The following is a 25,334-nucleotide window of genomic DNA, read 5'->3' as shown; positions in this document are numbered from 1 at the left end:
TTAATAATGTGCTATCGTATTTGTTTTCAAAACACGATTACCGAAATTTTAACATGTCGTAATGGCCGGTTAGCTCAGTTGGTTAGAGCGCGGTGCTAATAACGCTGAGGTCGTGGGTACGATCCCCATATCGGACGGACTTTATTTTGTGTGTCTGTTGAACACCATTGGCGGCATCGGTTGCATCAACGTTTAGAAAATGAAATTTGAAATCCGATGTTGCTCGAATGTAAAATTGTGAGAATAGTGCGACGAATGGCATCATGGGAATCATCTGCATGTAGGTCACTCAAAATGCTTTGCGTTCTCTTGAACGCTATTGGCTGACTTTACTCCCAGCATTTTGTGGTTAATAGAAGTTGCATTCTGCAATCACTTAGTTATGCGACCTTGAAATAGTTAGAATAAAACAGCGAATTTCAAATTACGAAACAACAGCCTTCAATAACCACTTCCAAACGCACAGATTTTATAATGTGCTATTGTATTTGTTTTCAAAACACGATTACCGAAATGTTAGCATGTCGTAATGGCCGGTTAGCTCAGTTGGTTAGAGCGCGGTGCTAATAACGCTAAGGTCGTGGGTTCGATTCCCATATTGGCCAGTCTTCATTTTGTGTCTGTTGAACACCATTGGCGGCATTTGGTTGCATCAACGTTTGGATATTGAAATCCGATGTTGCTCGAATGTAAAATTGTGAGAATAGTGCGACGAATGGCATTGTGGGAATCATCTGCATGTAGGTCACTCAAAATGCTTTGCGTACTCTTGAACGCTATTGGCTTATTTTACTACCAGCATCTTGTGGGTAATAGACGTTGCATTCTGCAAGCACTTAGTTATGCGACCTTAAAATAGTTAGAATAAAACTCTGTATTTCAAATTATGTAACAACAGTCGTCAATAACCTTTTTGAAACGCAGAGATTTGATAATGTGCTATTGCATTTGTTTTCAAAATACGATTATAGAAATTCTAGCATGACGTAATGGCCGGATAGCTCAGTTGGTTAGAGCGCGGTGCTAATAACGCTGAGGTCGTGGGTTCGATCCCCATAGCCGCCAGACTTTATTGTGTGTGTCGGTTGAACACCATTGGCGGCATCGGTTGCATCAACGTTTAGAAAATGAAATTTGAAATCCGATGTTGCTCGAATGTAAAATTGTGAGAATAGTGCGACGAATGGCATCATGGGAATCATCTGCATGTAGGTCACTCAAAATGCTTTGCGTTCTCTTGAACGCTATTGGCTGACTTTACTCCCAGCATTTTGTGGTTAATAGAAGTTGCATTCTGCAAGCACTTAGTTATGCGACCTTGAAATAGTTAGAATAAAACAGCGAACTTCAAATTACGAAACAACAGCCTTCAATAACCACTTCCAAACGCACAGATTTTATAATGTGCTATTGTATTTGTTTTCAAAACACGATTACCGAAATGTTAGCATGTCGTAATGGCCGGTTAGCTCAGTTGGTTAGAGCGCGGTGCTAATAACGCTGAGGTCGTGGGTTCGATCCCCATATCGGCCAGTCTTTATTTTGTGTGTCTGTTGAACACCATTGGCGGCATTTGATTGCATAAACGTTTGGATATTGAAATTTAAAATACGCTGTTGCTCGAGTGTAAAATTGTGAGAATGGTGCGACGAATGGCATCGTGGGAATCATCTGCATGTAGGTCACTCAAAATGCTTTGCGTACTCTTGAACGCTATTGGCTGATTCTACTACCAGCATCTTGTGGGTAATAGACGTTGCATTCTGCAAGCACTTAGTTATGCGTCCTTAAACTAGTTAAAATAATACAGCGAATTTCAAATTACGAAATATCAGCCTTCAATAACCACTTCGAACGACACAGATTTAATAATGTGCTATCGTATTTGTTTTCAAAACACGATTACCGAAATGTTAGCATGTCGTAATGGCCGGTTAGCTCAGTTGGTTAGAGCGCGGTGCTAATAACGCTGAGGTCATGGGTTCGATCCCCATATCGGCCAGTCTTTATTTTGTGTGTCTGTTGAACACTATTGGCGGCATTTGATTGCATCAACGTTTGGATATTGAAATTAAAAATACGCTGTTGCTCGAGTGTAAAATTGTGAGAATGGTGCGACGAATGGCATCGTGGGAATCATCTGCATATAGGTCACTCAAAATGCTTTGCGTACTCTTGAACGCTATTGGCTGATTCTACTACCAGCATCTTGTGGATAATAGACGTTGCATTCTGCAAGCACTTAGTTATGCGACCTTGAAATAGTTAGAATAAAACAGCGAATTTCAAATTACGAAAAATCAGCCTTCAATAACCACTTCGAACGACACAGATTTAATAATGTGCTATCGTATTTGTTTTCAAAACACGATTACCGAAATTTTAACATGTCGTAATGGCCGGTTAGCTCAGTTGGTTAGAGCGCGGTGCTAATAACGCTGAGGTCGTGGGTACGATCCCCATATCGGACGGACTTTATTTTGTGTGTCTGTTGAACACCATTGGCGGCATCGGTTGCATCAACGTTTAGAAAATGAAATTTGAAATCCGATGTTGCTCGAATGTAAAATTGTGAGAATAGTGCGACGAATGGCATCATGGGAATCATCTGCATGTAGGTCACTCAAAATGCTTTGCGTTCTCTTGAACGCTATTGGCTGACTTTACTCCCAGCATTTTGTGGTTAATAGAAGTTGCATTCTGCAATCACTTAGTTATGCGACCTTGAAATAGTTAGAATAAAACAGCGAATTTCAAATTACGAAACAACAGCCTTCAATAACCACTTCCAAACGCACAGATTTTATAATGTGCTATTGTATTTGTTTTCAAAACACGATTACCGAAATGTTAGCATGTCGTAATGGCCGGTTAGCTCAGTTGGTTAGAGCGCGGTGCTAATAACGCTAAGGTCGTGGGTTCGATTCCCATATTGGCCAGTCTTCATTTTGTGTCTGTTGAACACCATTGGCGGCATTTGGTTGCATCAACGTTTGGATATTGAAGTTCGCTGTTGCTCGAGTGTAAAATTGTGAGAATAGTGCGACGAATGGCATTGTGGGAATCATCTGCATGTAGGTCACTCAAAATGCTTTGCGTACTCTTGAACGCTATTGGCTTATTTTACTACCAGCATCTTGTGGGTAATAGACGTTGCATTCTGCAAGCACTTAGTTATGCGACCTTAAAATAGTTAGAATAAAACTCTGTATTTCAAATTATGTAACAACAGTCGTCAATAACCTTTTTGAAACGCAGAGATTTGATAATGTGCTATTGCATTTGTTTTCAAAATACGATTATAGAAATTCTAGCATGACGTAATGGCCGGATAGCTCAGTTGGTTAGAGCGCGGTGCTAATAACGCTGAGGTCGTGGGTTCGATCCCCATAGCCGCCAGACTTTATTTTGTGTGTCGGTTGAACACCATTGGCGGCATCGGTTGCATCAACGTTTAGAAAATGAAATTTGAAATCCGATGTTGCTCGAATGTAAAATTGTGAGAATAGTGCGACGAATGGCATCATGGGAATTATCTGCATGTAGGTCACTCAAAATGCTTTGCGTTCTCTTGAACGCTATTGGCTGACTTTACTCCCAGCATTTTGTGGTTAATAGAAGTTGCATTCTGCAAGCACTTAGTTATGCGACCTTGAAATAGTTAGAATAAAACAGCGAATTTCAAATTACGAAACAACAGCCTTCAATAACCACTTCCAAACGCACAGATTTTATAATGTGCTATTGTATTTGTTTTCAAAACACGATTACCGAAATGTTAGCATGTCGTAATGGCCGGTTAGCTCAGTTGGTTAGAGCGCGGTGCTAATAACGCTGAGGTCGTGGGTTCGATCCCCATATCGGCCAGTCTTTATTTTGTGTGTCTGCTGAACACCATTGGCGGCATATGATTGCATCAACGTTTAGAAAATGAAATTTGAAATCCGATGTTGCTCGAATGTAAAATTGTGAGAATAGTGCGTCGAATGGCATTGCGGGAATCATCTGCATGTAGGTCACTCAAAATGCTTTGCGTACTCTTGAACGCTATTGGCTTATTTTACTACAAGCATCTTGTGGGTAATAGACGTTGCATTCTGCAAGCACTTAGTTATGCGACCTTAAAATAGTTAGAATAAAACTCTGTATTTCAAATTATGTAACAACAGTCGTCAATAACCTTTTTGAAACGCAGAGATTTGATAATGTGCTATTGCATTTGTTTTCAAAATACGATTATAGAAATTCTAGCATGACGTAATGGCCGGTTAGCTCAGTTGGTTTGAGCGCGGTGTTAATAACGCTGAGGTCGTGGGTTCGATCCCCATAGCGGCCAGACTTTATTTTGTGTGTCTGTTGAACACCATTGGCGGCATTTGGTTGCACCAACGTTTGGATATTTAAGTCCGCTGTTGCTCGAGTGTAAAATTGTGAGAATAGTGCGACGAATGACATCGTGGGAATCATCTGCATGTAGGTCACTCATAATGCTTTGCGTTCTCTTGAATGCTATTGGCTTATTTTACTACCAGCATCTTGTGGGTAACAGACGTTGCATTCTGCAAGCACTTAGTTGTGCGTCCTTAAACTAGTTAATATAATACAGCGAATTTCAATTTACAAAATATCAGCCTTCAATAACCACTTCGAACGACACAGATTTAATAATGTGCTATCGTATTTGTTTTCAAAACACGATTACCGAAATTTTAGCATGTCGTAATGGCCGGTTAGCTCAGTTGGTTAAAGCGCGGTGCTAATAACGCTGAGGTCGTGGGTTCGATCCCCATATCGGCCAGACTTTATTTTGTGTGTCTGTTGAACACCATTGGCGGCATCGGTTGCATCAACGTTTAGAAAATGAAATTTGAAATCCGATGTTGCTCAAATGTAAAATTGTGAGAATAGTGCGACGAATGGCATCATGGGAATCATCTGCATGTAGGTCACTCAAAATGCTTGGCGTACTCTTGAACGCTATTGGCTGATTCTACTCCCAGCATTTTGTGGTTAACAGAAGTTGCATTCTGCAAGCACTTAGTTATGTGACCTTGAACTAGTTAGGATAAAACAGCGAATTTCAAATTACGAAACAACAGCCTTCAATAACCACTTCGAACGACACAGATTTAATAATGTGCTATCGTATTTGTTTTCAAAACACGATTACCGAAATTTTAGCATGTCGTAATGGCCGGTTAGCTCAGTTGGTTAGAGCGCGGTGCTAATAACGCTGGGGTCGTGGGTTCGATCCCCATATCGGCCAGTCTTTATTTTGTGTGTCTGCTGAACACCATTGGCGGCATATGATTGCATCAACGTTTAGAAAATGAAATTTGAAATCCGATGTTGCTCGAAGGTAAAATTGTGAGAATAGTGCGACGAATGGCATCATGGGAATCATCTGCATGTAGGTCACTCAAAATGCTTCGCGTACTCTTGAACGCTATTGGCTGATTCTACTCCCAGCATTTTGTGGTTAACAGAAGTTGCATTCTGCAAGCACTTAGTTATGTGACCTTGAACTAGTTAGGATAAAACAGCGAATTTCAAATTACGAAACAACAGCCTTCAATAACCACTTCGAACGACACAGATTTAATAATGTGCTATCGTATTTGTTTTCAAAACACGATTACCGAAATGTTAGCATGTCGTAATGGCCGGTTAGCTCATTTGGTTAGAGCGCGGTGCTAATAACGCTAAGGTCGTGGGTTCGATCCGCATATCGGCCAGTCTTTATTTTGTGTGTCTGTTGAACACCATTGGCGGCATTTGATTGCATCAACGTTTGGATATTGAAATTAAAAATACGCTGTTGCTCGAGTGTAAAATTGTGAGAATGGCGCGACGAATGGCATCGTGGGAATCATCTGCATGTAGGTCACTCAAAATGCTTTGCATACTCTTGAACGCTATTGGCTGATTCTACTACCAGCATCTTGTGGGTAATAGACGTTGCATTCTGCAAGCACTTAGTTATGCGACCTTGAAATAGTTTGAATAAAACAGCGAATTTCAAATTACGAAATATCAGCCTTCAATAACCACTTCGAACGACACAGATTTAATAATGTGCTATCGTATTTGTTTTCAAAACACGATTACCGAAATGTTAGCATGTCGTAATGGCCGGTTAGCTCATTTGGTTAGAGCGCGGTGCTAATAACGCTAAGGTCGTGGGTTCGATCCCCATATCGGCCAGTCTTTATTTTGTGTGTCTGTTGAACACCATTGGCGGCATTTGATTGCATCAACGTTTGGATATTGAAATTAAAAATACGCTGTTGCTCGAGTGTAAAATTGTGAGAATGGCGCGACGAATGGCATCGTGGGAATCATCTGCATGTAGGTCACTCAAAATGCTTTGCGTACTCTTGAACGCTATTGGCTGATTCTACTACCAGCATCTTGTGGATAATAGACGTTGCATTCTGCAAGCACTTAGTTATGCGACCTTGAAATAGTTAGAATAAAACAGCGAATTTCAAATTACGAAATATCAGCCTTCAATAACCACTTCGAACGACACAGATTTAATAATGTGCTATCGTATTTGTTTTCAAAACACGATTACCGAAATTTTAGCATGTCGTAATGGCCGGTTAGCTCAGTTGGTTAGAGCGCGGTGCTAATAACGCTGAGGTCGTGGGTACGATCCCCATATCGGACGGACTTTATTTTGTGTGTCTGTTGAACACCATTGGCGGCATCGGTTGCATCAACGTTTAGAAAATGAAATTTGAAATCCGATGTTGCTCGAATGTAAAATTGTGAGAATAGTGCGACGAATGGCATCATGGGAATCATCTGCATGTAGGTCACTCAAAATGCTTTGCGTTCTCTTGAACGCTATTGGCTGACTTTACTCCCAGCATTTTGTGGTTAATAGAAGTTGCATTCTGCAAGCACTTAGTTATGCGACCTTGAAATAGTTAGAATAAAACAGCGAATTTCAAATTACGAAACAGCAGCCTTCAATAACCACTTCCAAACGCACAGATTTTATAATGTGCTATTGTATTTGTTTTCAAAACACGATTACCGAAATGTTAGCATATCGTAATGGCCGGTTAGCTCAGTTGGTTAGAGCGCGGTGCTAATAACGCTGAGGTCGTGGGTTCGATCCCCATATCGGCCAGTCTTTATTTTGTGTGTCTGCTGAACACCATTGGCGGCATATGATTGCATCAACGTTTAGAAAATGAAATTTGAAATCCGATGTTGCTCGAATGTAAAATTGTGAGAATAGTGCGTCGAATGGCATTGCGGGAATCATCTGCATGTAGGTCACTCAAAATGCTTTGCGTACTCTTGAACGCTATTGGCTTATTTTACTACAAGCATCTTGTGGGTAATAGACGTTGCATTCTGCAAGCACTTAGTTATGCGACCTTAAAATAGTTAGAATAAAACTCTGTATTTCAAATTATGTAACAACAGTCGTCAATAACCTTTTTGAAACGCAGAGATTTGATAATGTGCTATTGCATTTGTTTTCAAAATACGATTATAGAAATTCTAGCATGACGTAATGGCCGGTTAGCTCAGTTGGTTTGAGCGCGGTGTTAATAATGCTGAGGTCGTGGGTTCGATCTCCATAGCGGCCAGACTTTATTTTGTGTGTCTGTTGAACACCATTGGCGGCATTTGGTTGCACCAACGTTTGGATATTTAAGTCCGCTGTTGCTCGAGTGTAAAATTGTGAGAATAGTGCGACGAATGACATCGTGGGAATCATCTGCATGTAGGTCACTCATAATGCTTTGCGTTCTCTTGAATGCTATTGGCTTATTTTACTACCAGCATCTTGTGGGTAACAGACGTTGCATTCTGCAAGCACTTAGTTGTGCGTCCTTAAACTAGTTAATATAATACAGCGAATTTCAATTTACAAAATATCAGCCTTCAATAACCACTTCGAACGACACAGATTTAATAATGTGCTATCGTATTTGTTTTCAAAACACGATTACCGAAATTTTAGCATGTCGTAATGGCCGGTTAGCTCAGTTGGTTAGAGCGCGGTGCTAATAACGCTGAGGTCGTGGGTTCGATCCCCATATCGGCCAGACTTTATTTTGTGTGTCTGTTGAACACCATTGGCGGCATCGGTTGCATCAACGTTTAGAAAATGAAATTTGAAATCCGATGTTGCTCGAATGTAAAATTGTGAGAATAGTGCGACGAATGGCATCATGGGAATCATCTGCATGTAGGTCACTCAAAATGCTTCGCGTACTCTTGAACGCTATTGGCTGATTCTACTCCCAGCATTTTGTGGTTAACAGAAGTTGCATTCTGCAAGCACTTAGTTATGTGACCTTGAACTAGTTAGGATAAAACAGCGAATTTCAAATTACGAAACAACAGCCTTCAATAACCACTTCGAACGACACAGATTTAATAATGTGCTATCGTATTTGTTTTCAAAACACGATTACCGAAATGTTAGCATGTCGTAATGGCCGGTTAGCTCATTTGGTTAGAGCGCGGTGCTAATAACGCTAAGGTCGTGGGTTCGATCCCCATATCGGCCAGTCTTTATTTTGTGTGTCTGTTGAACACCATTGGCGGCATTTGATTGCATCAACGTTTGGATATTGAAATTAAAAATACGCTGTTGCTCGAGTGTAAAATTGTGAGAATGGCGCGACGAATGGCATCGTGGGAATCATCTGCATGTAGGTCACTCAAAATGCTTTGCATACTCTTGAACGCTATTGGCTGATTCTACTACCAGCATCTTGTGGGTAATAGACGTTGCATTCTGCAAGCACTTAGTTATGCGACCTTGAAATAGTTAGAATAAAACAGCGAATTTCAAATTACGAAATATCAGCCTTCAATAACCACTTCGAACGACACAGATTTAATAATGTGCTATCGTATTTGTTTTCAAAACACGATTACCGAAATTTTAGCATGTCGTAATGGCCGGTTAGCTCAGTTGGTTAGAGCGCGGTGCTAATAACGCTGAGGTCGTGGGTTCGATCCCCATATCGGCCAGTCTTTATTTTGTGTGTCTGCTGAACACCATTGGCGGCATATGATTGCATCAACGTTTAGAAAATGAAATTTGAAATCCGATGTTGCTCGAAGGTAAAATTGTGAGAATAGTGCGACGAATGGCATTGCGGGAATCATCTGCATGTAGGTCACTCATAATGCTTTGCGTTCTCTTGAACGCTATTGGCTTATTTCACTACCAGCATTTTGTGGGTAATAGACGTTGCATTCTGCAAGCACTTAGTTATGCGTCCTTAAACTAGTTAAAATAATACAGCGAATTTCAAATTACGAAATATCAGCCTTCAATAACCACTTCGAACGACACAGATATAATAATGTGCTATCGTATTTGTTTTCAAAACACGATTACCGAAATGTTAGCATGTCGTAATGGCCGGTTAGCTCAGTTGGTTAGAGCGCGGTGCTAATAACGCTGAGGTCGTGGGTACGATCCCCATATCGGACGGACTTTATTTTGTGTGTCTGTTGAACACCATTGGCGGCATCGGTTGCATCAACGTTTAGAAAATGAAATTTGAAATCCGATGTTGCTCGAATGTAAAATTGTGAGAATAGTGCGACGAATGGCATCATGGGAATCATCTGCATGTAGGTCACTCAAAATGCTTTGCGTTCTCTTGAACGCTATTGGCTGACTTTACTCCCAGCATTTTGTGGTTAATAGAAGTTGCATTCTGCAAGCACTTAGTTATGCGACCTTGAAATAGTTAGAATAAAACAGCGAATTTCAAATTACGAAACAGCAGCCTTCAATAACCACTTCCAAACGCACAGATTTTATAATGTGCTATTGTATTTGTTTTCAAAACACGATTACCGAAATGTTAGCATATCGTAATGGCCGGTTAGCTCAGTTGGTTAGAGCGCGGTGCTAATAACGCTGAGGTCGTGGGTTCGATCCCCATATCGGCCAGTCTTTATTTTGTGTGTCTGCTGAACACCATTGGCGGCATATGATTGCATCAACGTTTAGAAAATGAAATTTGAAATCCGATGTTGCTCGAATGTAAAATTGTGAGAATAGTGCGTCGAATGGCATTGCGGGAATCATCTGCATGTAGGTCACTCAAAATGCTTTGCGTACTCTTGAACGCTATTGGCTTATTTTACTACAAGCATCTTGTGGGTAATAGACGTTGCATTCTGCAAGCACTTAGTTATGCGACCTTAAAATAGTTAGAATAAAACTCTGTATTTCAAATTATGTAACAACAGTCGTCAATAACCTTTTTGAAACGCAGAGATTTGATAATGTGCTATTGCATTTGTTTTCAAAATACGATTATAGAAATTCTAGCATGACGTAATGGCCGGTTAGCTCAGTTGGTTTGAGCGCGGTGTTAATAATGCTGAGGTCGTGGGTTCGATCTCCATAGCGGCCAGACTTTATTTTGTGTGTCTGTTGAACACCATTGGCGGCATTTGGTTGCACCAACGTTTGGATATTTAAGTCCGCTGTTGCTCGAGTGTAAAATTGTGAGAATAGTGCGACGAATGACATCGTGGGAATCATCTGCATGTAGGTCACTCATAATGCTTTGCGTTCTCTTGAATGCTATTGGCTTATTTTACTACCAGCATCTTGTGGGTAACAGACGTTGCATTCTGCAAGCACTTAGTTGTGCGTCCTTAAACTAGTTAATATAATACAGCGAATTTCAATTTACAAAATATCAGCCTTCAATAACCACTTCGAACGACACAGATTTAATAATGTGCTATCGTATTTGTTTTCAAAACACGATTACCGAAATTTTAGCATGTCGTAATGGCCGGTTAGCTCAGTTGGTTAGAGCGCGGTGCTAATAACGCTGAGGTCGTGGGTTCGATCCCCATATCGGCCAGACTTTATTTTGTGTGTCTGTTGAACACCATTGGCGGCATCGGTTGCATCAACGTTTAGAAAATGAAATTTGAAATCCGATGTTGCTCGAATGTAAAATTGTGAGAATAGTGCGACGAATGGCATCATGGGAATCATCTGCATGTAGGTCACTCAAAATGCTTCGCGTACTCTTGAACGCTATTGGCTGATTCTACTCCCAGCATTTTGTGGTTAACAGAAGTTGCATTCTGCAAGCACTTAGTTATGTGACCTTGAACTAGTTAGGATAAAACAGCGAATTTCAAATTACGAAACAACAGCCTTCAATAACCACTTCGAACGACACAGATTTAATAATGTGCTATCGTATTTGTTTTCAAAACACGATTACCGAAATGTTAGCATGTCGTAATGGCCGGTTAGCTCATTTGGTTAGAGCGCGGTGCTAATAACGCTAAGGTCGTGGGTTCGATCCCCATATCGGCCAGTCTTTATTTTGTGTGTCTGTTGAACACCATTGGCGGCATTTGATTGCATCAACGTTTGGATATTGAAATTAAAAATACGCTGTTGCTCGAGTGTAAAATTGTGAGAATGGCGCGACGAATGGCATCGTGGGAATCATCTGCATGTAGGTCACTCAAAATGCTTTGCATACTCTTGAACGCTATTGGCTGATTCTACTACCAGCATCTTGTGGGTAATAGACGTTGCATTCTGCAAGCACTTAGTTATGCGACCTTGAAATAGTTAGAATAAAACAGCGAATTTCAAATTACGAAATATCAGCCTTCAATAACCACTTCGAACGACACAGATTTAATAATGTGCTATCGTATTTGTTTTCAAAACACGATTACCGAAATTTTAGCATGTCGTAATGGCCGGTTAGCTCAGTTGGTTAGAGCGCGGTGCTAATAACGCTGAGGTCGTGGGTTCGATCCCCATATCGGCCAGTCTTTATTTTGTGTGTCTGCTGAACACCATTGGCGGCATATGATTGCATCAACGTTTAGAAAATGAAATTTGAAATCCGATGTTGCTCGAAGGTAAAATTGTGAGAATAGTGCGACGAATGGCATTGCGGGAATCATCTGCATGTAGGTCACTCATAATGCTTTGCGTTCTCTTGAACGCTATTGGCTTATTTCACTACCAGCATTTTGTGGGTAATAGACGTTGCATTCTGCAAGCACTTAGTTATGCGTCCTTAAACTAGTTAAAATAATACAGCGAATTTCAAATTACGAAATATCAGCCTTCAATAACCACTTCGAACGACACAGATATAATAATGTGCTATCGTATTTGTTTTCAAAACACGATTACCGAAATGTTAGCATGTCGTAATGGCCGGTTAGCTCATTTGGTTAGAGCGCGGTGCTAATAACGCTAAGGTCGTGGGTTCGATCCCCATATCGGTCAGTCTTTATTTTGTGTGTCTGTTGAACACCATTGGCGGCATTTGATTGCATCAACGTTTGGATATTGAAATTAAAAATACGCTGTTGCTCGAGTGTAAAATTGTGAGAATGTCGCGACGAATGGCATCGTGGGAATCATCTGCATGTAGGTCACTCAAAATGCTTTGCGTACTCTTGAACGCTATTGGCTGATTCTACTACCAGCATCTTGTGGGTAATAGACGTTGCATTCTGCAAGCACTTAGTTATGCGACCTTGAAATAGTTAGAATAAAACAGCGAATTTCAAATTACGAAATATCAGCCTTCAATAACCACTTCGAACGACACAGATTTAATAATGTGCTATCGTATTTGTTTTCAAAACACGATTACCGAAATTTTAACATGTCGTAATGGCCGGTTAGCTCAGTTGGTTAGAGCGCGGTGCTAATAACGCTGAGGTCGTGGGTTCGATCCCCATATCGGCCAGTCTTTATTTTGTGTGTCTGTTGAACACCAATGGCGGCATTTGATTGCATCAACGTTTAGAAAATGAAATTTGAAATCCGATGTTGCTCGAATGTAAAATTGTGAGAATAGTGCGACGAATGGCATCATGGGAATCATCTGCATGTAGGTCACTCAAAATGCTTTGCGTTCTCTTGAACGCTATTGGCTGACTTTACTCCCAGCATTTTGTGGTTAACAGAAGTTGTATTCTGCAAGCACTTAGTTATGTGATCTTGAACTAGTTAGGATAAAACTCTGTATTTCAAATTATGCAACAACAGCCGTCAATAACTAGTTTGAAACGCAGAGATTTGATAATGTGCTATTGCAGTTGTTTTCATAATACGACGATCGAAATTCTAGCATGACGTAATGGCCGGTTACCTCAGTTGGTTATAGCGCGGTGCTAATAACGCTGAGGTGGTGGGTTCGATACCCATATCGGCCAGACTTTATTTTGTGTGTCTGTTGAACACCATTGGCGGCATCGGTTGCATCAACGTTTAGAATATGAAATTTGAAATCCGATGTTGCTCGAATGTAAAATTGTGAGAATAGTGCGACGAATGGCATCATGGGAATCATCTGCATGTAGGTCACTCAAAATGCTTCGCGTACTCTTGAACGCTATTGGCTGATTCTACTCCCAGCATTTTGTGGTTAACAGAAGTTGCATTCTGCAAGCACTTAGTTATGTGACCTTGAACTAGTTAGGATAAAACAGCGAATTTCAAATTACGAAACAACAGCCTTCAATAACCACTTCGAACGACACAGATTTATTAATGTGCTATCGTATTTGTTTTCAAAACACGATTACCGAAATTTTAGCATGTCGTAATGGCCGGTTAGCTCAGTTGGTTAGAGCGCGGTGCTAATAACGCTGAGGTCGTGGCTTCGATCCCCATATCGGCCAGTCTTTATTTTGTGTGTCTGCTGAACACCATTGGCGGCATATGATTGCATCAACGTTTAGAAAATGAAATTTGAAATCCGATGTTGCTCGAAGGTAAAATTGTGACAAAAGTGCGACGAATGGCATTGCGGGAATCATCTGCATGTAGGTCACTCATAATGCTTTGTGTTCTCTTGAACGCTATTGGCTTATTTCACTACCAGCATTTTGTGGGTAATAGACGTTGCATTCTGCAAGCACTTAGTTATGCGACCTTAAAATATTTAGAATAAAACTCTGTATTTCAAATTATGTAACAACAGTCGTCAATAACCTTTTTGAAACGCAGAGATTTGATAATGTGCTATTGCATTTGTTTTCAAAATACGATTATAGAAATTCTAGCATGACGTAATGGCCGGTTAGCTCAGTTGGTTAGAGCGCGGTGCTAATAACGCTGAGGTCGTGGGTTCGATCCCCATAGCGGCCAGAATTTATTTTGTGTGTCTGTTGAACACCATTGGCGGCATTTGGTTGCATCAACGTTTGGATATTTAAGTCCGCTGTTGCTCGAGTGTAAAATTGTGAGAATGGTGCGACGAATGGCATCGTGGGAATCATCTGCATGTAGGTCACTCAAAATGCTTTGCGTACTCTTGAACGCTATTGGCTGATTCTACTACCAGCATCTTGTGGGTAATAGACGTTGCATTCTGCAAGCACTTAGTTATGCGTCCTTAAACTAGTTAAAATAATACAGCGAATTTCAAATTACGAAATATCAGCCTTCAATAACCACTTCGAACGACACAGATTTAATAATGTGCTATCGTATTTGTTTTCAAAACACGATTACCGAAATGTTAGCATGTCGTAATGGCCGGTTAGCTCAGTTGGTTAGAGCACGGTGCTAATAACGCTGAGGTCGTGGGTTCGATCCCCATATCGGCCAGTTTTTATTTTGTGTGTCTGTTGAACACCATTGGCGGCATTTGATTGCATCAACGTTTGGATATTGAAATTAAAAATACGCTGTTGCTCGAGTGTAAAATTGTGAGAATGGTGCGACGAATGGCATCGTGGGAATCATCTGCATGTAGGTCACTCAAAATGCTTTGCGTACTCTTGAACGCTATTGGCTGATTCTACTACCAGCATCTTGTGGGTAATAGACGTTGCATTCTGCAAGCACTTAGTTATGCGACCTTGAAATAGTTAGAATAAAACAGCGAATTTCAAATTACGAAATATCAGCCTTCAATAACCACTTCGAACGACACAGATTTAATAATGTGCTATCGTATTTGTTTTCAAAACACGATTACCGAAATTTTAACATGTCGTTATGGTCGGTTAGCTCAGTTGGTTAGAGCGTGGTGCTAATAACGCTGAGGTCGTGGGTTCGATCCCCATATCGGCCAGTCTTTATTTTGTGTGTCTGTTGAACACCAATGGCGGCATTTGATTGCATCAACATTTAGAAAATGAAATTTGAAATCCGATGTTGCTCGAATGTAAAATTATGAGAATAGTGCGAAGAATGGCATCATGGGAATCATCTGCATGTAGGTCACTCAAAATGCTTTGCGTTCTCTTGAACGCTATTGGCTGACTTTACTCCCAGCATTTTGTGGTTAACAGAAGTTGCATTCTGCAAGCACTTAGTTATGTGATCTTGAACTAGTTAGGATAAAACTCTGTATTTCAAATTATGCAACAACAGCCGTCAATAACTAGTTTGAAACGCAGAGATTTGATAATGTGCTATTGCAGTTGTTTTCATAATACGACGATCGAAATTCTAGCATGACGTAATGGCCGGTTACCTCAGTTGGTTATAGCGCGGTGCTAATAACGCTAAGGTCGTGGGTTCGATTCCCATATTGGCCAGTCTTTATTTTGTGTGTCTGTTGAACACCATTGGCGGCATTTGGTTGCATCAACGTTTGGATATTGAAGTCCGCTGTTGCTCGAGTGTAAAATTGTGAGAATAGTGCGACGAATGACATCATGGGAATCATCTGCATGTAGGTCACTCATAATGCTTTGCGTTCTCTTGAACGCTATTGGCTTATTTCACTACCAGCATTTTGTGGGTAACAGACGATGCATTCTGCAAGCACTTAGTTATGCGTCCTTAAACTAGTTAATATAATACAGCGAATTTCAAATTACGAAATATCAACCTTCAATAACCACTTCGAACGACACAGATTTAATAATGTGCTATCGTATTTGTTTTCAAAACACGATTACCGAAATTTTAGCATGTCGTAATGGCCGGTTAGCTCAGTTGGTTATAGCGCGGTGCTAATAACGCTGAGGTCGTGGGTTCGAACCCCATATCGGCCAGACTTTATTTTGTGTGTCTGTTGAACACCATTGGCGGCATCGGTTGCATCAACGTTTAGAAAATGAAATTTGAAATCCGATGTTGCTCGAAGGTAAAATTGTGACAAAAGTGCGACGAATGGCATTGCGGGAATCATCTGCATGTAGGTCACTCATAATGCTTTGTGTTCTCTTGAACGCTATTGGCTTATTTCACTACCAGCATTTTGTGGGTAATAGACGTTGCATTCTGCAAGCACTTAGTTATGCGACCTTAAAATATTTAGAATAAAACTCTGTATTTCAAATTATGTAACAACAGTCGTCAATAACCTTTTTGAAACGCAGAGATTTGATAATGTGCTATTGCATTTGTTTTCAAAATACGATTATAGAAATTCTAGCATGACGTAATGGCCGGTTAGCTCAGTTGGTTAGAGCGCGGTGCTAATAACGCTGAGGTCGTGGGTTCGATCCCCATAGCGGCCAGAATTTATTTTGTGTGTCTGTTGAACACCATTGGCGGCATTTGGTTGCATCAACGTTTGGATATTTAAGTCCGCTGTTGCTCGAGTGTAAAATTGTGAGAATGGTGCGACGAATGGCATCGTGGGAATCATCTGCATGTAGGTCACTCAAAATGCTTTGCGTACTCTTGAACGCTATTGGCTGATTCTACTACCAGCATCTTGTGGGTAATAGACGTTGCATTCTGCAAGCACTTAGTTATGCGTCCTTAAACTAGTTAAAATAATACAGCGAATTTCAAATTACGAAATATCAGCCTTCAATAACCACTTCGAACGACACAGATTTAATAATGTGCTATCGTATTTGTTTTCAAAACACGATTACCGAAATGTTAGCATGTCGTAATGGCCGGTTAGCTCAGTTGGTTAGAGCACGGTGCTAATAACGCTGAGGTCGTGGGTTCGATCCCCATATCGGCCAGTCTTTATTTTGTGTGTCTGTTGAACACCATTGGCGGCATTTGATTGCATCAACGTTTGGATATTGAAATTAAAAATACGCTGTTGCTCGAGTGTAAAATTGTGAGAATGGTGCGACGAATGGCATCGTGGGAATCATCTGCATGTAGGTCACTCAAAATGCTTTGCGTACTCTTGAACGCTATTGGCTGATTCTACTACCAGCATCTTGTGGGTAATAGACGTTGCATTCTGCAAGCACTTAGTTATGCGACCTTGAAATAGTTAGAATAAAACAGCGAATTTCAAATTACGAAATATCAGCCTTCAATAACCACTTCGAACGACACAGATTTAATAATGTGCTATCGTATTTGTTTTCAAAACACGATTACCGAAATTTTAACATGTCGTAATGGCCGGTTAGCTCAGTTGGTTAGAGCGTGGTGCTAATAACGCTGAGGTCGTGGGTTCGATCCCCATATCGGCCAGTCTTTATTTTGTGTGTCTGTTGAACACCAATGGCGGCATTTGATTGCATCAACGTTTAGAAAATGAAATTTGAAATCCGATGTTGCTCGAATGTAAAATTGTGAGAATAGTGCGACGAATGGCATCATGGGAATCATCTGCATGTAGGTCACTCAAAATGCTTTGCGTTCTCTTGAACGCTATTGGCTGACTTTACTCCCAGCATTTTGTGGTTAACAGAAGTTGCATTCTGCAAGCACTTAGTTATGTGATCTTGAACTAGTTAGGATAAAACTCTGTATTTCAAATTATGCAACAACAGCCGTCAATAACTAGTTTGAAACGCAGAGATTTGATAATGTGCTATTGCAGTTGTTTTCATAATACGACGATCGAAATTCTAGCATGACGTAATGGCCGGTTACCTCAGTTGGTTATAGCGCGGTGCTAATAACGCTAAGGTCGTGGGTTCGATTCCCATATTGGCCAGTCTTTATTTTGTGTGTCTGTTGAACACCATTGGCGGCATTTGGTTGCATCAACGTTTGGATATTGAAGTCCGCTGTTGCTCGAGTGTAAAATTGTGAGAATAGTGCGACGAATGACATCATGGGAATCATCTGCATGTAGGTCACTCATAATGCTTTGCGTTCTCTTGAACGCTATTGGCTTATTTCACTACCAGCATTTTGTGGGTAACAGACGATGCATTCTGCAAGCACTTAGTTATGCGTCCTTAAACTAGTTAATATAATACAGCGAATTTCAAATTACGAAATATCAACCTTCAATAACCACTTCGAACGACACAGATTTAATAATGTGCTATCGTATTTGTTTTCAAAACACGATTACCGAAATTTTAGCATGTCGTAATGGCCGGTTAGCTCAGTTGGTTAGAGCGCGGTGCTAATAACGCTGAGGTCGTGGGTTCGAACCCCATATCGGCCAGACTTTATTTTGTGTGTCTGTTGAACACCATTGGCGGCATCGGTTGCATCAACGTTTAGAAAATGAAATTTGAAATCCGATGTTGCTCGAATGTAAAATTGTGAGAATAGTGCGACGAATGGCATCATGGGAATCATCTGCATGTAGGTCACTCAAAATGCTTTGCGTTCTCTTGAACGCTATTGGCTGACTTTACTCCCTGCATTTTGTGGTTAACAGAAGTTGCATTCTGCAAGCACTTAGTTATGTGATCTTGAACTAGTTAGGATAAAACTCTGTATTTCAAATTATGCAACAACAGCCGTCAATAACTAGTTTGAAACGCAGAGATTTGATAATGTGCTATTGCAGTTGTTTTCATAATACGACGATCGAAATTCTAGCATGACGTAATGGCCGGTTACCTCAGGTGGTTATAGCGCGGTGCTAATAACGCTAAGGTCGTGGGTTCGATTCCCATATTGGCCAGTCTTTATTTTGTGTGTCTGTTGAACACCATTGGCGGCATTTGGTTGCATCAACGTTTGGATATTGAAGTCCGCTGTTGCTCGAGTGTAAAATTGTGAGAATAGTGCGACGAATGACATCATGGGAATCATCTGCATGTAGGTCACTCATAATGCTTTGCGTTCTCTTGAACGCTATTGGCTTATTTCACTACCAGCATTTTGTGGGTAACAGACGTTGCATTCTGCAAGCACTTAGTTATGCGTCCTTAAACTAGTTAATATAATACAGCGAATTTCAAATTACGAAATATCAACCTTCAATAACCACTTCGAACGACACAGATTTAATAATGTGCTATCGTATTTGTTTTCAAAACACGATTACCGAAATTTTAGCATGTCGTAATGGCCGGTTAGCTCAGTTGGTTAGAGCGCGGTGCTAATAACGCTGAGGTCTAACCCTAACCGGCCAGACTTTACTTTGTGTGTCTGTTGAACACCATTGGCGGCATCGGTTGCATCAACGTTTAGAAAATGAAATTTGAAATCCGATGTTGCTCGAATGTAAAATTGTGAGAATAGTGCGACGAATGGCATCATGGGAATCATCTGCATGTAGGTCACTCAAAATGCTTTGCGTTCTCTTGAACGCTATTGGCTGACTTTACTCCCAGCATTTTGTGGTTAATAGAAGTTGCATTCTGCAAGCACTTAGTTATGCGACCTTGAAATAGTTAGAATAAAACAGCGAATTTCAAATTACGAAACAACAGCCTTCAATAACCACTTCCAAACGCACAGATTTTATAATGTGCTATTGTATTTGTTTTCAAAACACGATTACCGAAATGTTAGCATGTCGTAATGGCCGGTTAGCTCAGTTGGTTAGAGCGCGGTGCTAATAACGCTGAGGTCGTGGGTTCGATCCCCATATCGGCCAGTCTTTATTTTGTGTGTCTGTTGAACACCATTGGCGGCATTTGATTGCATCAACGTTTGGATATTGAAATTTAAAATACGCTGTTGCTCGAGTGTAAAATTGTGAGAATGGTGCGACGAATGGCATCGTGGCAATCATCTGCATGAAGGTCACTCAAAATGCTTTGCGTACTCTTGAACGCTATTGGCTGATTCTACTACCAGCATCTTGTGGGTAATAGACGTTGCATTCTGCAAGCACTTAGTTATGCGTCCTTAAACTAGTTAAAATAATACAGCGAACTTCATATTACGAAATATCAGCCTTCAATAACCACTTCGAACGACACAGATTTAATAATATGCTATCGTATTTGTTTTCAAAACACGATTACCGAAATTTTAGCATGTCGTAATGGCCGGTTAGCTCAGTAGGTTAGAGCGCGGTGCTAATAACGCTGAGGTCGTGGGTTCGAACCCCATATCGGCCAGACTTTACTTTGTGTGTCAGTTGAACACCATTGGCGGCATCGGTTGCATCAACGTTTAGAAAATGAAATTTGAAATCCGATGTTGCTCGAATGTAAAATTGTGAGAATGGTGCGACGAATGGCATCGTGGGAATCATCTGCATGTAGGTCACTCAAAATGCTTTGCGTACTCTTGAACGCTATTGGCTGATATTACTACCAGCATCTTGTGGGTAACAGACGTTGCATTCTGCAAGCACTTAGTTATGCGACCTTGAAATAGTTAGAATAAAACAGCGAATTTCAAATTACGAAACAACAGCCTTCAATAACCACTTCGAACGACACAGATTTAATAATGTGCTATCGTATTTGTTTTCAAAACACGATTACCGAAATTTTAGCATGTCGTAATGGCCGGTTAGCTCAGTTGGTTAGAGCGCGGTGCTAATAACGCTGAGGTCGTGGGTTCGATCCCCATATCGGCCAGACTTTATTTTGTGTCTGTTGAACACCATTGGCGGCATCGGTTGCATCAACGTTTAGAAAATGAAATTTGAAATCCGATGTTGCTCGAATGTAAAATTGTGAGAATAGTGCGACGAATGGCATCATGGGAATCATCTGCATGTAGGTCACTCAAAATGCTTTGCGTTCTCTTGAACGCTATTGGCTGACTTTACTCCCAGCATTTTGTGGTTAATAGTTAGAATAAAACAGCGAATTTCAAATTACGAAACAACAGCCTTCAATAACCACTTCCAAACGTACAGATTTTATAATGTGCTATTGTATTTGTTTGCAAAACACGATTACCGAAATGTTAGCATGTCGTAATGGCCGGTTAGCTTAGTTGGTTAGAGCACGGTGCTAATAACGCTGAGGTCGTGGGTTCGATCCCCATATCGGCCAGTCTTTATTTTGTGTGTCTGTTGAACACCATTGGCGGCATTTGATTGCATAAACGTTTGGATATTGAAATTTAAAATACTCTGTTGCTCGAGTGTAAAATTGTGAGAATGGTGCGACGAATGGCATCGTGGGAATCATCTGCATGTAGGTCACTCAAAATGCTTTTCGTACTCTTGAACGCTATTGGCTGATTCTACTACCAGCATCTTGTGGGTAATAGACGTTGCATTCTGCAAGCACTTAGTTATGCGTCCTTAAACTAGTTAAAATAATACAGCGAATTTCAAATTACGAAATATCAGCCTTCAATAACCACTTCGAACGACACAGATTTAATAATGTGCTATCGTATTTGTTTTCAAAACACGATTACCGAAATGTTAGCATGTCGTAATGGCCGGTTAGCTCAGTTGGTTAGAGCGCGGTGCTAATAACGCTGAGATCGTGGCTTCGATCCCCATATCGGCCAGACTTTATTTTGAACACCATTGGCGGCATCGGTTGCATCAACGTTTAGAAAATGAAATTTGAAATCCGATGTTGCTCGAATGTAAAATTGTGAGAATAGTGCGACGAATGGCATCGTGGGAATCATCTGCATGTAGGTCACTCAAAATGCTTTGCGTACTCTTGAACGCTATTGGCTGATTCTACTACCAGCATCTTGTGGGTAATAGACGTTGCATTCTGCAAGCACTTAGTTATGCGTCCTTAAACTAGTTAAAATAATACAGCGAATTTCAAATTACGAAATATCAGCCTTCAATAACCACTTCGAACGACACAGATTTAATAATGTGCTATCGTATTTGTTTTCAAAACACGATTACCGAAATGTTAGCATGTCGTAATGGCCGGTTAGCTCAGTTGGTTAGAGAGCGGTGCTAATAACGCTGAGGTCGTGGGTTCGATCCCCATATCGGCCAGACTTTATTTTGAACACCATTGGCGGCATCGGTTGCATCAACGTTTAGAAAATGAAATTTGAAATCCGATGTTGCTCGAATGTAAAATTGTGAGAATAGTGCGACGAATGGCATCATGGGAATTATCTGCATGTAGGTCACTCAAAATGCTTTGCGTTCTCTTGAACGCTATTGGCTGACTTTACTCCCAGCATTTTGTGGTTAATAGAAGTTGCATTCTGCAAGCACTTAGTTATGCGACCTTGAAATAGTTAGAATAAAACAGCGAATTTCAAATTACGAAACAACAGCCTTCAATAACCACTTCCAAACGCACTGATTTTATAATGTGCAATTGTATTTGTTTTCAAAACACGATTACCGAAATGTTAGTATGTCGTAATGGCCGGTTAGCTCAGTTGGTTAGAGCGCGGTGCTAATAACGCTGAGGTCGTGGGTTCGATCCCCATATCGGCCAGTCTTTATTTTGTGTGTCTGTTGAACACCATTGGCGGCATTTGATTGCATAAACGTTTGGATATTGAAATTTAAAATACTCTGTTGCTCGTGTGTAAAATTGTGAGAATAGTGCGACGAATGGCATCATGGGAATCATGGGCTTATTTTACTACCAGCATAGTGTGTGTAATAGACGTTGCATTCTGCAAGCACTTAGTTATGCGACCTTAAAATAGTTAGAATAAAACTCTGTATTTCAAATTATGTAACAACAGTCGTCAATAACCTTTTTGAAACGCAGAGATTGGATAATGTGCTATTGCATTTGTTTTCAAAATACGATTATAGAAATTCTAGCATGACGTAATGGCCGGTTAGCTCAGTTGGTTAGAGCGCGGTGCTAATAACGCTGAGGTCGTGGGTTCGATCCCCATAGCGGCCAGACTTTATTTTGTGTGTCTGTTGAACACCATTGGCGGCATCGGTAGCATCAACGTTTAGAAAATGAAATTTGAAATCCGATGTTGCTCGAATGTAAAATTGTGAGAATAGTGCGACGAATGGCATCATGGGAATTATCTGCATGTAGGTCACTCAAAATGCTTTGCGTTCTCTTGAACGCTATTGGCTGACTTTACTCCCAGCATTTTGTGGTTAATAGAAGTTGCATTCTGCAAGCACTTAGTTATGCGACCTTGAAATAGTTAGAATAAAACAGCGAATTTCAAATTACGAAACAACAGCCTTCAATAACCACTTCCAAACGCACAGATTTTATAATGTGCTATTGTATTTGTTTTCAAAACACGATTACCGAAATGTTAGCATGTCGTAATGGCCGGTTAGCTCAGTTGGTTAGAGCGCGGTGCTAATAACGCTGAGGTCGTGGGTTCGATCCCCATATCGGCCCAGTCTTTATTTTGTGTGTCTGTTGAACACCATTGGCGGCATTTGATTGCATAAACGTTTGGATATTGAAATTTAAAATACTCTGTTGCTCGAGTGTAAAATTGTGAGAATGGTGCGACGAATGGCATCGTGGGAATCATCTGCATGTAGGTCACTCAAAATGCTTTGCGTACTCTTGAACGCTATTGGCTGATTCTACTACCTGCATCTTGTGTGTAATAGACGTTGCATTCTGCAAGCACTTAGTTATGCGACCTTGAAATAGTTAGAATAAAACAGCGAAACTAAAATTACGAAACAACAGTCTTCAATAAGCACTTCGAATCGCACAGATTTAATAATATGCTATTGTATTTGTTTTCGAAACACGATTACCGAAAATATAGCATGACGTAACGGCCGGTTAGCTCATTTGTTTAGAGCGCGCTGCTAATAACGCTGAGGTCGTGGGTCGATCCCCATACCGGCCTGTCTTCATTTTGCGGATCTGTTGAACACCATTGGCGGCATTCGGTTGCATCAACGTTTGGAAAATGAAATTTAAAATCCGCTGTTGCTCGAATGTAAAATTGTGATAATAGTGCGACGACTGGCATCGTGGGAATCATCTGCATGTAGGTCACTCAAAATGCTTTGCGTACTCTTGAACGCTATTGGCTGATTCTACTACCTGCATCTTGTGTGTAATAGACGTTGCATTCTGCAAGCACTTAGTTATGCGACCTTGAAATAGTTAGAATAAAACAGCGAAACTAAAATTACGAAACAACAGTCTTCAATAAGCACTTCGAATCGCACAGATTTTATAATGTGCTATTGGATTTGTTTTCAAAACACGATTACCGAAATTTGAGCATGTCACAATGGCCGGTTAGCTCAGTTGGTTAGAGCGCGGTGCTAATAACGCTGAGGTCGTGGGTTCGATCCCCATATCGGCCAGTCTTTATTTTGTGTGTCTGTTGAACACCATTGGCGGCATTTGATTGCAACAACGTTTGGATATTGAAATTTAAAATCCGCTGTTGCTCTAGTGTAAAATTGTGAGAATGGTGCGACGAATGGCATCGTGGGAATTATCTGCATGTAGGTCACTCAAAATGCTTTGCGTTCTCTTGAACGCTATTGGCTGATTTTACTACCAGCATCTTGTGGGTAATAGACGTTGCATTCTCCAAGCACTTAGTTATGCGACCTTAAAATAGTTAGAATGAAACAGCGAATTTTAAATTACGAAACAACAGCCTTCAATAACCACTTCGAACCGCACAGATTTAATAATATGCTATTGTAGTTGTTTTCGAAACACGATTACCGAAAATATAGCATGACGTAACGGCCGGTTAGCTCATTTGTTTAGAGCGCGCTGCTAATAACGCTGAGGTCGTGGGTTCGATCCCCATACCGGCCTGTCTTCATTTTGCGGATCTGTTGAACACCATTGGCGGCATTCGGTTGCATCAACGTTTGGAAAATGAAATTTAAAATCCGCTGTTGCTCGAATGTAAAATTGTGATAATAGTGCGACGACTGGCATCGTGGGAATCATCTGCATGTAGGTCACTCAAAATGCTTTGCGTACTCTTGAACGCTATTGGCTGATTCTACTACCTGCATCTTGTGTGTAATAGACGTTGCATTCTGCAAGCACTTAGTTATGCGACCTTGAAATAGTTAGAATAAAACAGCGAAACTAAAATTACGAAACAACAGTCTTCAATAAGCACTTCGAATCGCACAGATTTTATAATGTGCTATTGCATTTGTTTTCAAAACACGATTACCGAAATTTGAGCATGTCACAATGGCCGGTTAGCTCAGTTGGTTAGAGCGCGGTGCTAATAACGCTGAGGTCATGGGTTCGATCCCCATATCGGCCAGTCTTAATTTTGTGTGTCTGTTGAACACCATTGGCGGCATTCGGTTGCATCTACGTTTGGAAAATGAAATTTGAAATTTTTTAAA

General features: G+C 40.6%; 31 non-coding genes across 31 annotated transcripts; all 31 read left to right on the top strand.

The window, feature by feature from the left end:
- Positions 1 to 531: 531 nt before the first annotated feature.
- TRNAI-AAU (transfer RNA isoleucine (anticodon AAU)) lies at positions 532 to 605 on the top strand. Its single transcript has one exon. It is a non-coding gene; the product is annotated as a tRNA-Ile (tRNA).
- An 854-nt stretch (positions 606 to 1,459) lies between these two features.
- Positions 1,460 to 1,533, top strand: TRNAI-AAU (transfer RNA isoleucine (anticodon AAU)). The gene has a single exon. It is a non-coding gene; the product is annotated as a tRNA-Ile (tRNA).
- Positions 1,534 to 1,928: 395 nt separating this feature from the next.
- Positions 1,929 to 2,002, top strand: TRNAI-AAU (transfer RNA isoleucine (anticodon AAU)). Its single transcript has one exon. It is a non-coding gene; the product is annotated as a tRNA-Ile (tRNA).
- Positions 2,003 to 2,865: 863 nt separating this feature from the next.
- TRNAI-AAU (transfer RNA isoleucine (anticodon AAU)) lies at positions 2,866 to 2,939 on the top strand. The gene has a single exon. It is a non-coding gene; the product is annotated as a tRNA-Ile (tRNA).
- Positions 2,940 to 3,793: 854 nt separating this feature from the next.
- On the top strand, positions 3,794 to 3,867 carry TRNAI-AAU (transfer RNA isoleucine (anticodon AAU)). The gene has a single exon. It is a non-coding gene; the product is annotated as a tRNA-Ile (tRNA).
- Positions 3,868 to 4,724: 857 nt separating this feature from the next.
- Positions 4,725 to 4,798, top strand: TRNAI-AAU (transfer RNA isoleucine (anticodon AAU)). The gene has a single exon. It is a non-coding gene; the product is annotated as a tRNA-Ile (tRNA).
- A 394-nt stretch (positions 4,799 to 5,192) lies between these two features.
- Positions 5,193 to 5,266, top strand: TRNAI-AAU (transfer RNA isoleucine (anticodon AAU)). Its single transcript has one exon. It is a non-coding gene; the product is annotated as a tRNA-Ile (tRNA).
- Positions 5,267 to 7,067: 1,801 nt separating this feature from the next.
- TRNAI-AAU (transfer RNA isoleucine (anticodon AAU)) lies at positions 7,068 to 7,141 on the top strand. Its single transcript has one exon. It is a non-coding gene; the product is annotated as a tRNA-Ile (tRNA).
- Positions 7,142 to 7,998: 857 nt separating this feature from the next.
- On the top strand, positions 7,999 to 8,072 carry TRNAI-AAU (transfer RNA isoleucine (anticodon AAU)). The gene has a single exon. It is a non-coding gene; the product is annotated as a tRNA-Ile (tRNA).
- Positions 8,073 to 8,935: 863 nt separating this feature from the next.
- TRNAI-AAU (transfer RNA isoleucine (anticodon AAU)) lies at positions 8,936 to 9,009 on the top strand. Its single transcript has one exon. It is a non-coding gene; the product is annotated as a tRNA-Ile (tRNA).
- Positions 9,010 to 9,872: 863 nt separating this feature from the next.
- TRNAI-AAU (transfer RNA isoleucine (anticodon AAU)) lies at positions 9,873 to 9,946 on the top strand. The gene has a single exon. It is a non-coding gene; the product is annotated as a tRNA-Ile (tRNA).
- An 857-nt stretch (positions 9,947 to 10,803) lies between these two features.
- Positions 10,804 to 10,877, top strand: TRNAI-AAU (transfer RNA isoleucine (anticodon AAU)). Its single transcript has one exon. It is a non-coding gene; the product is annotated as a tRNA-Ile (tRNA).
- An 863-nt stretch (positions 10,878 to 11,740) lies between these two features.
- On the top strand, positions 11,741 to 11,814 carry TRNAI-AAU (transfer RNA isoleucine (anticodon AAU)). The gene has a single exon. It is a non-coding gene; the product is annotated as a tRNA-Ile (tRNA).
- An 864-nt stretch (positions 11,815 to 12,678) lies between these two features.
- On the top strand, positions 12,679 to 12,752 carry TRNAI-AAU (transfer RNA isoleucine (anticodon AAU)). The gene has a single exon. It is a non-coding gene; the product is annotated as a tRNA-Ile (tRNA).
- Positions 12,753 to 14,084: 1,332 nt separating this feature from the next.
- On the top strand, positions 14,085 to 14,158 carry TRNAI-AAU (transfer RNA isoleucine (anticodon AAU)). Its single transcript has one exon. It is a non-coding gene; the product is annotated as a tRNA-Ile (tRNA).
- Positions 14,159 to 14,546: 388 nt separating this feature from the next.
- On the top strand, positions 14,547 to 14,620 carry TRNAI-AAU (transfer RNA isoleucine (anticodon AAU)). Its single transcript has one exon. It is a non-coding gene; the product is annotated as a tRNA-Ile (tRNA).
- A 395-nt stretch (positions 14,621 to 15,015) lies between these two features.
- On the top strand, positions 15,016 to 15,089 carry TRNAI-AAU (transfer RNA isoleucine (anticodon AAU)). The gene has a single exon. It is a non-coding gene; the product is annotated as a tRNA-Ile (tRNA).
- Positions 15,090 to 15,946: 857 nt separating this feature from the next.
- On the top strand, positions 15,947 to 16,020 carry TRNAI-AAU (transfer RNA isoleucine (anticodon AAU)). The gene has a single exon. It is a non-coding gene; the product is annotated as a tRNA-Ile (tRNA).
- A 394-nt stretch (positions 16,021 to 16,414) lies between these two features.
- TRNAI-AAU (transfer RNA isoleucine (anticodon AAU)) lies at positions 16,415 to 16,488 on the top strand. Its single transcript has one exon. It is a non-coding gene; the product is annotated as a tRNA-Ile (tRNA).
- A 388-nt stretch (positions 16,489 to 16,876) lies between these two features.
- Positions 16,877 to 16,950, top strand: TRNAI-AAU (transfer RNA isoleucine (anticodon AAU)). Its single transcript has one exon. It is a non-coding gene; the product is annotated as a tRNA-Ile (tRNA).
- A 395-nt stretch (positions 16,951 to 17,345) lies between these two features.
- On the top strand, positions 17,346 to 17,419 carry TRNAI-AAU (transfer RNA isoleucine (anticodon AAU)). The gene has a single exon. It is a non-coding gene; the product is annotated as a tRNA-Ile (tRNA).
- Positions 17,420 to 18,276: 857 nt separating this feature from the next.
- On the top strand, positions 18,277 to 18,350 carry TRNAI-AAU (transfer RNA isoleucine (anticodon AAU)). The gene has a single exon. It is a non-coding gene; the product is annotated as a tRNA-Ile (tRNA).
- Positions 18,351 to 19,665: 1,315 nt separating this feature from the next.
- TRNAI-AAU (transfer RNA isoleucine (anticodon AAU)) lies at positions 19,666 to 19,739 on the top strand. Its single transcript has one exon. It is a non-coding gene; the product is annotated as a tRNA-Ile (tRNA).
- A 395-nt stretch (positions 19,740 to 20,134) lies between these two features.
- Positions 20,135 to 20,208, top strand: TRNAI-AAU (transfer RNA isoleucine (anticodon AAU)). The gene has a single exon. It is a non-coding gene; the product is annotated as a tRNA-Ile (tRNA).
- A 394-nt stretch (positions 20,209 to 20,602) lies between these two features.
- Positions 20,603 to 20,676, top strand: TRNAI-AAU (transfer RNA isoleucine (anticodon AAU)). Its single transcript has one exon. It is a non-coding gene; the product is annotated as a tRNA-Ile (tRNA).
- Positions 20,677 to 21,025: 349 nt separating this feature from the next.
- TRNAI-AAU (transfer RNA isoleucine (anticodon AAU)) lies at positions 21,026 to 21,099 on the top strand. Its single transcript has one exon. It is a non-coding gene; the product is annotated as a tRNA-Ile (tRNA).
- Positions 21,100 to 22,408: 1,309 nt separating this feature from the next.
- On the top strand, positions 22,409 to 22,482 carry TRNAI-AAU (transfer RNA isoleucine (anticodon AAU)). Its single transcript has one exon. It is a non-coding gene; the product is annotated as a tRNA-Ile (tRNA).
- A 349-nt stretch (positions 22,483 to 22,831) lies between these two features.
- Positions 22,832 to 22,905, top strand: TRNAI-AAU (transfer RNA isoleucine (anticodon AAU)). Its single transcript has one exon. It is a non-coding gene; the product is annotated as a tRNA-Ile (tRNA).
- A 394-nt stretch (positions 22,906 to 23,299) lies between these two features.
- On the top strand, positions 23,300 to 23,373 carry TRNAI-AAU (transfer RNA isoleucine (anticodon AAU)). The gene has a single exon. It is a non-coding gene; the product is annotated as a tRNA-Ile (tRNA).
- An 864-nt stretch (positions 23,374 to 24,237) lies between these two features.
- TRNAI-AAU (transfer RNA isoleucine (anticodon AAU)) lies at positions 24,238 to 24,311 on the top strand. Its single transcript has one exon. It is a non-coding gene; the product is annotated as a tRNA-Ile (tRNA).
- An 864-nt stretch (positions 24,312 to 25,175) lies between these two features.
- Positions 25,176 to 25,249, top strand: TRNAI-AAU (transfer RNA isoleucine (anticodon AAU)). The gene has a single exon. It is a non-coding gene; the product is annotated as a tRNA-Ile (tRNA).
- Positions 25,250 to 25,334: the final 85 nt, after the last annotated feature.

The sequence above is a fragment of the Saccoglossus kowalevskii genome, chromosome 2 (assembly GCF_978046115.1).
Source record: "Saccoglossus kowalevskii chromosome 2, keSacKowa6.1, whole genome shotgun sequence".
NCBI classification, from domain to species: Eukaryota; Metazoa; Hemichordata; class Enteropneusta; family Harrimaniidae; genus Saccoglossus; species Saccoglossus kowalevskii.
The sequence above is the reverse complement of the archived record's forward strand: the minus strand, read 5'-3'. Positions and strand labels throughout refer to the sequence as shown.